Here is a 13,328-nt window from a genome sequence, read left to right as displayed (position 1 = left end):
AGGAAAAAGAGCAAGAAGAAGAAATGTGAAAGCCTTGAACAGCGGAGCTCGACGTCTGAGCCCTTTACCCTGTCTCCTCCCTCCCAACCGCCACCAACCCACCACCTCCACCGCCCACCAACACCCACCTCCACCCATCACCAACAATAATCCCATTCAGTCGTCTACGATCACGGTCTGACTAATTCAGCTTAACACACGTTCGGTTCTCTCACGAGAAAAGGTTTACCTTCATCACTCGTGAACGTACATGAGCGCAGAAAATTGCAGACGCGCACGAGTTGTCACGCGCGCAAACGCAAGTTGATAATACATGCTCAGGTATACTTGATGAATAACGTGGCCTTAAGTACGTTAATCAAACTAAGTCATTATTCCTCGGGCAAAGTTTACCCAAAACATTTATAATTACATTCAAGGACGAACACAAATTGCGCAGAGGAAAACAGAAAATGCTACGTGAGTTGTCTCACGAACTTTCAGGTTAAGCGTAAAAATAATCCCTTTTTCTGCTTGCTCTGCTGCGAATGCTCCTTGTCCCCCAGTTATTTTAAAACAAACAAACGAAGAATAATTGTTGCGTCTCTGAACATGGATTTCTTTTGTTATTTCTGATGCGTAGATTCAGATTCGGTTCACGAGAAACAAGTGACAAACGTCAGGAGGTGAGGACACCCCGTTTCTGGGAAATCTCCCAGTTTTTATTTCCGGGATTAAAACAAAGGACCCTTATGTTGTTCACTGCGAACAAAAGCCGGCAATACAGCGAATGATAAACTTCCTTACAAGCGTTTGCATACAACGTAAGAATGAACTTCCTCTTTCCAAACCGCAAGGTAATAAGAAACGAAGTGTTTTGCAACTGAGTTTCAAGGTTTGTTACTGGTAATCAAGCCAAATAGAAGTTCGAAATATGATGCCATAGAAGAAGAAGAAGAAGAAGAAGAAGAAGAAGAAGAAGAAGAAGAAGAAGAAGAAGAAGGAGGAGGAGGAGGAGGAGTTTAGAAAAGAAAGTGAGAGCTCTAGACCAGCTCATAATACTCGCGGTCAAGTTTGTGTCATGGCGTGAGCGGCCTCCTCGCTTAACAGATGTCACTGTGTACGTGTCGGATCCCCCGAGTGTCAATAAGCAAATGTCACCACGCGTTCCAAATGGCGGGGGGAGGGGGGAGGTTAGGGGGGACTTTCTTTCCCGAGTTTGTGATGAGAGGTTATCGAAGTGGTTCATATTTAATGAGATGCGTTCCGCTTATAACTGTCATTATTCTTTCTTTCTAATGAACACCGTATTCTCTGGACGCTTGAATTTCAAGTCAATGGCCCCTGTGGTGGGCTTGTTCCACATGAATCAGGTTCGTCTTCTGAATAATAATGATAATAATAATACAAATAATGATAATGATAAATGCATTATCCTTCTTAATTAACGAAATTCGAAAGACCAAGAACCAAGTCAAGGAATAACAATTTCTGGTTTCAAATTTCTTTTTAATTATTAGATCATTATTTTCCTATTAGTTCTCTAACTGCGCCTGGAAAATCTATTATTTTCTTCCCTAGCAAACGAAATATATGTTACTTCCGTGCTGTGGCGATTTAAGTTCACAGACGAACTCCTTTCATCGACTGATATTTGGATTCCCGGAATATATACCGATTGATGTTAATTCATTATGATCAAAGAGGCCTGATTTTTCGGTAAATATCGTCTTTCACCTCCTCAAACAGGATGTTCGATCCGTCCTCGAGAAGTCTCGCGCTGAAAGATCAAACTTACGTGAAGTGTCACCTAAAGAGAGTTTCTCGGAATCTCCTGCCTCAGAAGAGAGCTTTCAGTAAATACCTCGGGAGAGAAATTTAGGTTAAAATCATTTTGACGCTTTGCTTCTTGTTCTCTCTCTCTCTCTCTCTCTCTCTCTCTCTCTCTCTCTCTCTCTCTCTCTCTCTCTCTCTCTCTCTCTCGCGAGGACAATAATGCAGGATTGACGACTGTTTAAAAATTGGTTTTTGGGAGGTGAACCTCGAGAAAGCTTCTATAGACGCATACTCACACAAACACACACACACACACACACACACACACATCGTGACAAGGTAAACCCACGGGAAGCGTTCAGATTACAGCTCTGATATCTTGCCCCATAAAGGTCGGGTTAAAAATAACCTGGCCATTGTGAACTTTCGAAAGGTGAAAACAAAATTCCACGTAACAGAATCAGGAGATCCCGGCTCTTGTTTAGAAATGCCCAGCCGAGAGCACGAAGAGAATAAGGGGCAGGAGTGGGCATCGAACACACACACAAATCCCTTAGAAGGCACGAGAAGAAAGTGGGGGGGGGGGGAAACGAGGCGTTGTTGCATTCGATGCAGAGAGTGAAAGTAAAAGCTGATGGTTGTTGCATCAACATAATGGCGCGCGCGCTCAATGACGATGGAGGTGTTTGGTTGGCTCGCCGTGCTGGTAGGCGGTTTGGGTGGGGGTTGCGGGGTGGGAGAGGGGGGTGTTTACCGCAAAAATCCTATTTACTCTTTTGTTTCTGACGACTGTTTTCGGTGATGACTCTGCGCATGCGCCCTGAATCGTTTTCACTTGTCGGCCGAGTTAAGGTGTCGTTGGGTGACAACAAACAAGTCCATGCCAGGTGTCCAATTTTCTCTCTCAAAGTCGCCCTTCCCACCCTGGGCGGACTTAAAGAGTAAGATCGTATTGACCCGTGATCTCTCTCTCTCTCTTTCTCTCCCCCTCTCTCTCTCTCCCTCCACTGCTCATGGTAGGTATTTAGACCCAAGGTCTTCTTGACTGGCCCTTGACCCCACTCGCACCAACCAATTGCCACCAACTGTCTACTTGAAGCTGTTAATTCCATCCTGCAACTCGACTGACGACTAATTTCTTGTCCCTTTTTTTCGCAAGTACAGTTTACCGACAATCCCATATCTTTCTGGACGAGTTTCTCGAAGATTTGCGAGCGTCATGCACCAACAGGGTCCTTCAGTTAACATCCGATGCGAGAAAACCGGAAAAGGATCGATGCCTAGGCTACCATTTGGTTTCCCTTCACCACCTGTCACGGTTTAATTACCTTGAGGAGACAGGCGCATTGTTTCCGCCTCTCATATTCGTCGATTCGTCACAAATATTTTGTTTCCTTTTCCCCCTCTTAAACCGTTTTAGAAAAAGGGGTGAATTTCTCCTGACATCCTGGTGAAATTAACGCTGCCCTTTAGGGATTCTAATAAGCAACTGTACCGTATGATCTGCGCAGTGTCTGCTGTTCCAAAATCATTTTAGAAGCTGTTGGCGGCGTTGAACTTATAGCTATTTCTTTGCACGGCTGTTCATTGGCTGGGGGCAGTTCTTTCTTCCTTCATTTCGCTCAGGCTTTGTCTTTTCCGTTTCACGTAAATATAATCCTCTGATGACCTCATCGCCTGAGACGAAAATAAGGTCATTATTCAGAAGATGAAACCTAATCATATGGAACAAACCCACAGGGGCCACTGATTTGAAATTCAATCTTCCAAAGAATATGGTGTTCGTTTGAAAGAAGTAACAGAAGGGTAATAGGAAATAACAGGAAGAAGAGATAAGTTATTAGAAAAGAAAAATAAATTAACAAATTAATAAATAAACAGATATAAATGGAAGTAAATTATTAAATATCAGGACGATTACTTAAGGGTACCAATGAATGGGATCTCCGCTTGAAATTTCCAGGTTCCAGTTGCACAATATTCTCAGGGGGGCAGTTATCTAGGCGCAGTTCGTTCAGATATCCGGTGTACGTTCGGACCTTCCTCTAGAAAAATCTTGGTTTTTATATATCTCAAAACTGCTCTTGGAGCACCGCTTTCATCTGATCTAAATGAAGGCAAAATGGATATTCTCTTTTATTTAATTTATTCAATTGTTCTGCGTTTGTTTTTGTTCCTTTTTTGTGTTTCTGTTATAATACTTCTTCTTTACTTTATTACAAAGGAACCTAGTTGATTTCTATGACATTAAAAGAAAATTATGTAAAATATAGCCAGGCTATAGTTTCACATGGGTATGCCGTTCATAAAAGCGGTCTTAGAAACAGTCGGGTAAGATACGTGTGGGTTGGAAGGCCGTGACGTCATTCAATAGAATCTTGCAAAAGAAAAGAAACGGAACAGTTTCAATTACTGTGTTACTAGATGATGGCATGCTTAACCTATACCTATATATATATATATATATATATATATATATATATATATATATATATATATATATATATATATATATATATATATATATATGTATTCCAAGATATGACGACGCCAAGGAAATACCTTTTGAAATTCTTATGGCTTATCATGAACTAGTAAATCATGTACTTTTACCAATTGTCTATAAAATGAGTCATCATCTCACAATGGCCAATTACAAGTATTTTATCTAAAGAAGGCATTTCCTCATTTCAGACTGCAAGTCAATATGAAATCACCAAGGAAATTATCATACATTAGGCAACAAGTTCTGACCAAAACTTGAAATTTTAAAGTTCAAATGGCTAATTTGAGTTGAAATACGACCTCCATCTTATAATTCCGCTTCACTTTATTGGAATAAATTATATTCTTGATACAAAAACTCTTGTTTTGGCAAGATCAGGAATCTGTGACGTACTGGAACTGCAATCGAACGATCATGGCGTCATTCATTAACATCGAGTGACCGAACAGGAAGTGACGTGTCATATTGTGATTGGCTGGTCATCGTGATGTCATTCATTAATTTTAGTAAGGAATCTCCACGACTCAAGTCATCGTTGGTCGATCAGATTAGCATTAGGTGACTCCATGATGTACAAATGTGGCGGGGATATATATATGTATACACAGTATATACATATATACATACACACATATATATACATATGTAAACATATATACATATGATGACCGAGTGGTTTAATGCGCGTCACTGTAGTCCTGGGTTCTTGTCTTCCGTGGTTCGAGCCCACAAGACGACGAACTTATTATTAACTAAAAAATTCCCCTTCGGGTAACATCTATGAAAATATGTTATTTCCGAGTTAGAGCGAATTAGATATTAAAGGACACTTGTAGCTTAATGCTTGTATATGAATCACGGTGATGTGATAAATTTCATTCATATATATATATATATATATATATATATATATATATATATATATATATATATATATATATATATATATATATAATAGAGACTACATTTTTTAAATAAATTTTCGTTGATACATGCTTGTGATGCAAGACTTCTTATCAGTTACCGGGCATAACAGCACACAGCATAAACTCAAACAATAAATACTGATAACAGGTGGGTCATTCATATCATGAAGAACTTCCCAGAACTTCCTGCAGAGTATCCATTACAGGTTATACAGTCCATTCAGTCATGAATAACATTGTAGAACGAAAGAACATTTTTTTTTCATTTTACATCGACTTTAGTGATCTAATGAACTAACATTCCTCTTGGAAATAATTAATAATCAGGCTACAATAGCTATTGTATTATCTAACTTGGATTCCTGAAGATTTTCTAATGTTTAAATCGGTGATGAAAGGAAAGTCAAAATCTTAGAGGACCCGTAGGGGGGGAGGGGTGTTAGTGCCATCACGCGGTGCACTGTAGGCATTACTTAAGGTTCTTTGCAGCGTCCCTTCGGGCCCTAGCTGCGCTGCAACCCCTTTCATTCCCTTTACTGTACCTCCGTTCATATTCTCTTTCTTCCATCTTACTTTCCACCCTCTCCTAACAATTGATTCATAGTGCAGCTGCGAGGTTTTGCTCCTGTTACACCTTTCAGACCTTTTATACTGTCAATTTCCTTTTCAGCGTTGAATGACCTCATAGGTTGCAGCGCTGGGCCTTTGGCCTAAATTTTATATTCCAGTTTAAGTAACCGTGAAAGGGTTTATCCTTTTTTCCTTGCATAATTATTCTGATCAGCTGTCATCATTTAAGAATAAAATACGCAAGTAGGTAGATATTTGACTGCGGTAGTTTACTTCTGTAACTCGTTCAAGGTCAGTTGACCACCAGCCCGATAATAAAAAAAATCATGGACCATTTCTTTTTGAGTAACGATAAATTATCGTGGACAGCAAACGTTTTGGACTGAAATATATTTCTTGCACAAGAATTGCAACCGGAAGATTATCGTATTTTCTGAATACGAATGATAAAAATAAAAAATGTATGGTCAATTATTCGTCCGGATAAAATTGATCCCATTACATTTCAGTAAATTTGAAAATATTATGCACCAATCTCCGGTTTATTACCAAATATAGTGAACGTCCTGTGGACCACCCAAAATGTCACCATGGCCCACGCGTTGAGAACCACTGGTGTCGACATTTCATTCTAATGGAACAGCCTCTTGTGCTAATTTTAAAAGTGCTGGGAGGAGTTGATGGAATGAACTTGAATCTCTCCTGGGTAGTTAGAAAGGCAAAGAAATCTTGGAATCTTAACGAGTGACTGATTGAAGAAGAAGTGTTTTTTCGTCGGTATGCAAATTCGGTGAATCAGAAGCCGAATTCTGCATTACCTGTGATATTCTTCTATTTTTTTTAATAATTTCTTGGCGCTTCGGAAATCTAACAAATAACTTAATCGTTAAATCATGTTGTTTAGATTTTGTTTGTGTTTGTGATACGAACTTTAATCGGTTCCTTTTCATATAAAATGTTTCTAATAAATTCCTTTTCATATGAAATGTCTCTCTCTGTAGGCACCACTGAAAATGACACCAAGTGACATTAACACGCCAGCAACTTAAAACTGACTGTTTTCACAAGATTTAAAGCTGATTTTCAGAAGTGGACTGAGGTGACGTATACGACACACTGTCACCACAGAACACCTTGGTCATCAGTGTTCGAAAAAAAAAGGACAATACTAAGCACGAAGCGAAGACAGTAAGTCATGCTAAAATTACCCTGGGAAGCCTTATATACGAACCCAGCGTACAGACAGAGGGAGTTTAAGGTTAGAGTTCTATAGATAGACTCGAGGAGCGAAGATAGATTGACAGCTATAATTTTATCACAGAGTGATATGAATGTACCGACTCATTCAAGATGATCATTAGCGACCAAAAGATGACTGAGTAAAACATCAAATGACATTATAAGAAGTAACTTCAGGGCTTGTAAAGGCCAAATGACCACGATAAGGCAAAGCTGGAGAGGCGATGAAGTCTGCGTTTCAACTTCTGATCAGTTTCTAGTCAAAGAAACCAAATCCTTCGATTTCATTTAAGTGTCCAGCAAAGTTTTCGGATCATGTCCAGATTAGCGAACCCAACATCTCCGCGTCAAGAGCAGCGAACCCAATGATCCCCATGTAAAGAATGGCCAACCCTTTCCGGTCTGAACTCCAATTTCACATGAGGGCTAGTACTAAACACGACGAAATAGTGATTCATCTACACTGTTTCGCCGTGTTTAGTACTAGCCCCTGGGGGGGTCAAATGTACTTCGCCCTGTTTAGTACTAGCCCCTGGGGAATCAGATGTCTGGTACCGAGGTGTTCATGTCTAGAACAGCCAACCCGATTATTCCCATGTAAAGAATAACGAACCCAATAATATTCTGGTAAAGAATAGAGAACGCTGCTGCGAGTGGGTTCGCTAATCTTGACATGATCCAAGTTTTCTTTATTATTATTACTATTATTATTATTATTATTATTATTATTATTATTATTATTATTATTATTATTATTATTATATTCACAATTTGAACCCTAATCATATGGAACAAGCCCAATACTTGAAATTTAACCTTCCAAAGAATATAATCTTCGCTTGAACGAAGTAACAAATTTTAATACGAAATACGGAAAGAAGAGATCAGTAAGAAAAGGAAAAGATAAACTAACCTGTAATAAACAAATAGAAGAAAATGTAAGTAAATTAACGAAATGATACGACATATTAGGATGGAAGGTCTATTCCCATTGGAGTTAATGAGCCAGTTCTTTGACTTTTCATGTGTTGAAATATTTCTCTTTCTGCTTTCGTAAATGAGTTTCTAAATGGACGATGACAGTGAAATCCACTCTCTCTCTCTCTCTCTCTCTCTCTCTCTCTCTCTCTCTCTCTCTCTCTCTCTCTCTCTCTCTCTCTCTCCCCTAATCAGTGTTCCTCCTCAGTGTTTACGTTCAATGTATTCATATAATAATAATAATAATAATAATAATAATAATAATAATAATAATAATAATAATAATAATAATAATAATAATTATTATTATTATTATTATTATTATTATTATTATTATTATTATTATTATTCCTTTAGCCACTCCCTTAAGTTGTAGAGGCCTTGAGAAGTCAAGTGGAATATTGGTGTCATATTTGTGGTGCTTCTTCTTTAGATTCTGTTTTAGCAAAATGACCTTCCTCCGATTCTGTGTTGTTGGCACCTATAGCGTTGCCAGACGCACGATCAGGGCTAACTTTAACCTTAAATAAAACAAAAAAAGAAAACTACTGTGGCTAGAGGGCTGCAATTTGGTATGTTTGATGATTGGATGGGTGGATGATCAACATACCAATTTGCAGCCCTCTGAGGGAGGATTGAAAAAGTACGGACGGACAGACAAATAGCCAATAGTTTTCTTTTGCAGAAAACTAAAAATCAGCTTCTGGCGTTGTGCTCGTTTGTTTTCAGTGTTATACCGTTCTCCACCACTGCGACAGTGCCTGACTAAAATCTCGCTACTGTAGTAACTCGCTAAGGATATAATTATCGCGCGCACCTGTCACTTCAGAAATTCAAACCGCTTGATTTTTTTCAGCCTCCCTAAAGTCGTAGTACCAAGCTCTTATTATTATTATTATTATTATTATTGTTATTATTATTATTGTTGTTGTTGTTGTCGTTGTTGTTGCTTTTCCTGCAAATAGATAACGAGATTCATATTTCATCTATTTAGCGTCGTCATTGTCTAAGTCTAGTAATGTTTCTGAAGCGTTCACTGGCTAATACACACTCACTTGCGCTTAGACGGTTTATTTTCTACCATTTGAAAAGTCAGAATGACCTAGAAAGCTTACGCTAAGCTGCTGTTTGCTATTTGTGTTTTTGGGGAATTAGAAAAATAAACAATACCAGGTCAACATTTTTAAAAGGTTTGAAATTCCTTATTCGAACCACATACTCAATGACAAGGTCAACAGCGTCAGATTTGGCATAGCGTCATTTATTTCGTGAAAAGTGGGGAAAAAAATAATGTAGGTCGTCCAGTCAGCCAGCCCCGTGATTCAAGCTGTAATAAAGTAGCGTAAAGACCGAAGCACCACACAAAAAAAAAACCTGTTTTCGTTGTTGGCGATATATTGCTCCCCCTCTCAACCCCCAACCCCACTCTCTCTCTCTAAATAAAATAAAAAGGTTACTTTTCATAAAATAGAAAATTCCGGCTCTCAAGTCGGGTTAATTAGAAATGAGAAAAGATGTAAAACATCGCGCGTACGTATCTCTGAAGCGAAGCCAATTGGCAACCCGTGGCAAAGTCTGGCTGTTTTGCCTGAAGCAAATTTTTAGTGAGTGTCCCATGACACGGAGTCCTGACGATCCTCATCACCCATAAAAGAAGCGACTTTCACTATTTAAGATCACCACCTCGTTGCTTAGGTCATTCCTCAAGACCGCGCCTGCCTAGTGCTTGCCGCAGAACGAGCTGGGAAGTTAGACCGAGCCGGGGGGGATGTTAGACCGAGCCAGGCACGTTAGACCGTTGACAATGGAGTGTGGCTAATGAATAAAAGAATTCCCGCCCGTTCTAAAGGATATATGATCCTCAGATGCACTGAAAGTGTTATCGCTGTCCAGAGACATAACCAGCACATAAATTTAAAAGTTTGTCTGTATACTTTTTATCAAAGATGAGAGTTGCAATGCTCACACAGTTCTGTTTGTGCAGGCTAATCTTCCTTGATTCTATTCGATAAGAATGTGTTTAGACCTAACTTTTAATGACATTTAGGTGTACCGATTTTGTTGCTCACAAATTACATGGTTCCCTGTGCTTCTAAATATTAGGATCTTAATATCTTAACTTCATCCCTATTATTATTATCGGTCTGCATTCTCATTATCTGGTCCTTTTTGGGAAATCATTTACTTAATTGAATCTCTTATTCTTTTCATCCTCACTGACAGCTCTTTTATATCCTTTCTACCGAGCTTCAGCAAGCACTGGGAGAGTTCAGTAATTTAACTCAGATAGCTGGTTAAACTAACTAATAATAACAGTATTACTAATTCACTGAGCTAAGGAAAGAATTCCTCCTGAGAACGAGACCCAAGACAAAACTTCCCAGACTTTATTCAGGTGAAATCATCACTCTTCTATTTCCGCTGTTCGGTGTGTGATTTTCTTACTTCTTTATAATTTCTAAGTCTTATCGATTTTTCTTTTATAAACTCCACCTTGGAGGATGTGGTTACGATTTAGTTTGTTTGATATCAGGAATACGCAAAGTTATGCGCAGATGTCCACGAGAATTTCGCCAAAGATGAGTCTAATGTCTGGCAACAAGTATTGGGTTTTGAGGCGAACGAACCTCTTGCGGGGGTGGGGCCTAAGAAACCGAAAGGTTACGCAGCATTACCGTAGATTTTGTTGACGATATTTGATCAATACTCCTGCCAAGAAGTCTGATCTGTCTCCTCTTAAGCTGTGAGATTTCCTTTAAATCCCAACAACTTACCGTTTCTGGCCGCTGAAAACATGTGTCCCATGACGTTCGCAGAGGTATGCGAGCCTCGAATGCCTTTTTTCTACTTGTTCCTATATTCTTTTAGGGAGCTAAGTCTGTTGTTTCTTTGCGAGTGGAGTAAAATTTTCTCTCAGCCTCTCTTTCCTTCAAATTTGGGCATGGTTAGAGAGTTATATCGCTTATCTCACCGGCCTTTGCATGAAAAAGTCTTATATATACTTTAAAGCTTCATGCTGGATACGAACATCCAATTTTCACGTTATGTCTAATTCTGCACAGTAGAGGACAATCAACCTACCCCTGTCCCGGTAGTTTGCTCGAAGGAGCAAGAGCCCGTGCTGGTACAAGGTTACGTTACTCTGGCAAGTGACAACAACTGCTTCTAGATGAGTCATGCCCCATTCAGTTCTACTGTAACCAGCAAATGAGGTCAATATCCGCACAGTACCACTCATAAGAGCAGCCATGATACACCAGCACTCCCATTTTACTCGTGAGAACACTACGTGTGCACCAGGAGTTAAAAGTCATGATATATGACGAGCGTAACTCATGTTCTCCATAAATGGAGTGTTCTCTCAATACCTATTATTTGCCGTTACGTGTTAAAATTATTAATCATGCTGACACACATAAATTTTCCCTGTACACTATAATTACCCTTGTTTTTTATCATTATTAGTGAGCCAGTTTGCGACTACGCTTTTTGTTTACAGTACGATATTGTAATAACCTTTTGTACGATGTCCTTTTGTTCATACGCTCAGAAAAAGAAAGGTAAAATACAGTTTATAACGCTTACGCGATAACGTGAATATCAGTACCTCAGTCGTTTCGGAATTTAGTTTGTAAAAGTGCCGTCATCCAGCCCGTAGTAAGCCTCTCTCTTCACTTCCCCATATATAATTACGCAGTATGAATATAGCATGTTCCGAAGTTCAGCGCTGTACCTAGCTTCCCTGAGGTCAGGATTTGTCATCTCGACAATCTCTTATGTCACCATTAATTATTTTTACTATATGGGCACAAACACACATGAAGTAGTAAGTCGACTGTGGTTGTTCATAATCATGGTGAAGAAGGGTGTAGACCTAGCAACTTCATTTCTAACAAATTTCTCTTGAAAGCTTATACCTTGTCCAACCTTCTCCACAGAGAAATGGTGTGCAGTGGGTAAAAAGGAGACACATTCATGAAAAATATGCATAAATACCGGTAAATATGCATGAATGTCATTTCAATTCAATAGTTCCAAAGGTTACGTTAGGTTAGTTACGTAATGTATGGCTAGATTTGGTTCCGTCACACTAAACATTGTTATTTAGTCATACAAGCCTAGTAACAAAGGTTAGGCTAGGTCAGGTCATGTTGGGATAGGTTAGGTTTTATCGCGTTTAATGTATATGCTGTGATTTGGCGATATTTATCAGTAATCGCTTATTACTAGTTGATAAAGTTTACACATACATCGGTTTATTATAATAAAATTTGCTAAATACATTTACAAGTGCTAAGTATTCAAGTAGTTCAAACTGTACCACAATCTTTAATTTCCTACTCACCATAAACAGTCGAATAAGCTATAATCTGGGATACGTGAATCCTGGAATTTGCTAGGAGCAGAGAAATTTGCTTATGAACTGTACTCGACCATCTCCCCACTCCGATAACATTCCTTTTTTCACCAAAAATGAGTACTGCATCCTTATCATCATTCCATCTGTAATTTTTAATCTACCCCATCAAGCGTGGATGTATATATTCTGTCACGTATGTACTCTACCACCAGATAAAAAAAAATTAATCCTTTCCTTTAACAGAAATCAAAGTCTAATTTTCGCAGGAACAATTGACACAGGCTGATCTTAGTAAGCCGTCGAACAAACACTAGGCCAATTTAATCTAACAACAACAAACTTGAGTTCCGAGTGGAAACAAATGGCGGTAGTTCAAATTTCCACACAGTATCGAAGCGGTGGCCGTTGAGCCACCGACAGAGATTAGATTTCAATTTTGTCTCGTAATTCCCTGAACTTGTCGGTATCAGATTTTGCGCTGGAAACGTAACTGACACATTCCCGCCGTGATAGCACAATATAAGAATTCTCCTTGCGGGTGGCTGGAATATATGCTGTCAACTTTTACTTGATCATACTGTTTAATGTATAAATCATACTACAAAGGTTCTCAGTTAGCAGGATGTATTACTGAGTTTTGCAAACTGTCAATTACTGTCGAATTGTACGTACACACGAACAGGATTTTGTATATGCATTATATGTTCTTTTATATGTGACTTAGAAGTATATGAAACCAATGTAGTCATATGTATGATTTATTAAATTAGTGTATTACTTATTGAAATCGGTTATGTATTGCACACTAAATCTCTTAGTCTAATGGTAACCTGAACTTGTATCATATGAATTCTTATCCATAAGTCTAGGATCAGATGAAAACAACGAAATCTTGTATCCGTGCTCTTCAAGGAAATGAACATTTGTAAATGACACAGTTCTTGAGTAAAGCAACTACCGTTCAGGCGATGTAAAATATCTCCAGATTACAAAG

The 13,328-nt window shown here is 38.8% G+C and overlaps 1 protein-coding gene across 2 annotated transcripts in view; it reads right to left on the bottom strand.

The window, feature by feature from the left end:
• The window catches only part of sll (slalom), a 56,712-nt gene extending 43,996 nt beyond the window's left edge, over positions 1 to 12,716 (bottom strand). The window contains exon 1 of one of the 2 annotated variants that reach the window (XR_010851259.1): positions 12,320 to 12,428. The gene's annotated coding sequence lies outside the window, so the exon portion shown is untranslated. Of the gene's footprint in view, positions 1 to 12,319 lie in introns of both variants that reach the window. The other variant, XM_067093559.1, reaches the window with a different exon arrangement.
• Between the last annotated feature and the right edge of the window lie 612 nt (positions 12,717 to 13,328).

The sequence above is a fragment of the Macrobrachium rosenbergii genome, chromosome 50 (genome assembly GCF_040412425.1).
Source record: "Macrobrachium rosenbergii isolate ZJJX-2024 chromosome 50, ASM4041242v1, whole genome shotgun sequence".
Taxonomy (NCBI): domain Eukaryota; kingdom Metazoa; phylum Arthropoda; class Malacostraca; order Decapoda; family Palaemonidae; genus Macrobrachium; species Macrobrachium rosenbergii.
This window is presented reverse-complemented; position numbering and strand designations above follow the sequence as displayed.